Consider the following 2,752-nt stretch of genomic DNA (forward strand, 5'->3'; position numbering starts at 1 on the left):
AAAAAAAAAAAAAAAGAAAATTAAAGAAGTAGGTAACACTTTCAATCTGTTCTATTAGGTCAGCATTATCATGATACCAAAATCATTAAAAGGCACATCAAGGGCGGGTGTGGTGGCTCACGTCTGTAATTACAGTACTTTGTGAGGCTGAGGCAGGCAGATCACTTGAGGTTAGGCATTCGAGACCAGCATGACCAACATCGTGAAACTCTGTCTCTACCAAAAATACAAAAATTAGTCAGGCGTGGTGGTTGGCAACTGTAATTTCAGATACTCCAGACACTGAGGCAGGAGAATTTCTTGAAACTGGGAGGCGGAGGTTTCAGTGAGCCCAGATTATGCCACTTAACTTTAGCCTGAGCAACAGAGCAAGACTCCATCTCAAAACATCATACAGACACATCAGAAAAGACAGCAATAAGCCATTACGTCTGATGAATATTAATTAAAAAACTTTCAACAAAATACTAGCAAACTAAATTGAATAAGATGATTAAAAGATCATATTATGACCAAGTGGGATTCATCCCAGTGATGCAAGCATAGTCCAACTTATGCAAATCAATGTGTTACATCATATCAACAGAATGAAGGACAAAAACCATATGATTATTTCAAATGATGCTGAAAAAGCATTTAGTATAATTCAACATTCCTTTATGATCAAATTTTCAAAACCCAGCTATAAAGGAATATACTTTAACACAAATGCTGGTGAAAACCACCATAGAAATTGTACTAATTTAGATTCTCACCAATAGTTTGCCTGAGAAAAGGGAACTCAGGTAAACTTGTTAGGAATATAAATTAGTGCCATCACTAAAAAAAAAAAAAAAAAAAAAAAAAAAAAAAAAAAAAAAAAAAAAAAAAAAAAAAAAGTTTGGAGGTTTTTCAACAAACTGAAAACAGATCTGTTACATAATCCCCCAAAACCACTGCTAGGTATATACCCAACATAAGAAAATCAGTGTACCAATGAGCTGTCTGCACTTTCATGTCTATTTCAACACTTCAAAATAACCAAGATTTGGAATCAACCTGTGTCCATCAATAGACAAAGAAAATGTGACACATATACACAGTGAGTACTATTCAGCTATTAAAAAAGATTACAATCCTGTCATTTGCAAGGACATGGATAGAACGGAAGATTATGCTAACTAAAATAAACCAGGCATTGAAAGACAAACTTCCTATGTTCTCACTCATTAATTTCAACTAAAAATTAAAACAGTTGAACTCGTGGAGATAGAGAGTATTATGACAGTTATGAAAGACTGATATTTTACCACAATTTCAGCTTAGGTGTTGGCTCTGTGTGAATATCAGTGGATCAGTTGTTTTATCTTAATGAATTACAGTGGAAACTTATAAAGCCATAGACAGCAATGGAGAACTGATCCATAGAAAAACCATAAATAAGCCTAGAAAACATTCTTCTAAGTGAAAGCAGCCAGAAGGAAAAACTCAAATACTATCTGATTTTACTTATATAAAAANAAACGAGAAGACAAGATTAGAGAAGAAAGAGTAAAAAGGAATGAGCAAAGTCTCCAAGAAATATGGGACTATGTGAAAAGACCTAATTTGTGTTTGATAGGTGTACCTGAATGTCATGAAGAGAATGAATCCAAGCTGGAAAATATTCTTCAGGATATTATTCAGGAAAAGTTTCCTAACCTAGTAAGGCAGGAAAATACTAAATTTCAGGTAATACAGAGAACACCACAAAGATATTCCTCATGTAGAGCAACCCCAAGACACATAATCATTAGATTCACCAGGGTTGAAATAAAAGAGAAAATTCTAAGGGCAGCTAGAGAGAAAGGTCAGGTTACCCATAAAGGGAAGCCTGTCAGACTCACAGCAGATCTCTCAGCTGAAACCCTGCAAACTAGAAGAGAGTGGGGGTCAATATTCAATATCCTCAAAGAAAAGAATTTTCAACCCAGAATCTCATATCCAGCCAAATTAAGCTTCACCCAAAAAATAAAATTTTTTGCGAACAAGCAAGGACTCAGAGATTTCATCACCACCAGGCCTGCTTTACAAGAGCTTCTGAAGGAAGCACTATACACAGAAAGGAACAACCAGTATCAGTCAGCCCAAAAACTTAACAAAAGGTAAAGAGTAGCTCCATGATGAAGAATCTATATCAACTAATGGGCAAAATAGCCAGCTAGCATTACATGACAATATTAAACTCACAAATATCAATATTAATCCTAAATCTAAATGGATTAAATACCCCCCCAATCAGAGACACAGACCGGCAAATTGAATGAAAAGTCAAAACCCATTGGTTCGCTGTATCCAGATCCATCTCATAAGCAAGGACACACAGAGACTCAAGACAAAGGTTTGGTGGAAGACTTGCCAATCAAATGGAGAGGAAAAAAAAAAAGAAAACAGGAGTTGTAACTTTCGTCTCGGAAAAAATACACTTTAATATAACAAAGACTAAAAGAAACAAAGAAGGACATTACAGAATGGTAAAAGGATCAATGCAACAACAGGAGTCAATGATCATAAATATATATGCACTCAATATATGAACACCCAGATACATAAGTTCTTAATGACTTATAAAGAGACCTGGACTCCCGCACAATAATAGCGGGAGACTTTGACACCACATAGTTAATATTTGATGGATCAACGAGATAGAAAATTAACAGGGACATCCATGATTTGAACTTAGACCTGGAACAAGTAAACTCAGTGAATATTTATAGAATTCTTCACCCCAGGT

Source organism: Cebus imitator, unplaced genomic scaffold, assembly GCF_001604975.1.
Source record: "Cebus imitator isolate Cc_AM_T3 unplaced genomic scaffold, Cebus_imitator-1.0 Scaffold38, whole genome shotgun sequence".
Taxonomy (NCBI): Eukaryota; Metazoa; Chordata; class Mammalia; order Primates; family Cebidae; genus Cebus; species Cebus imitator.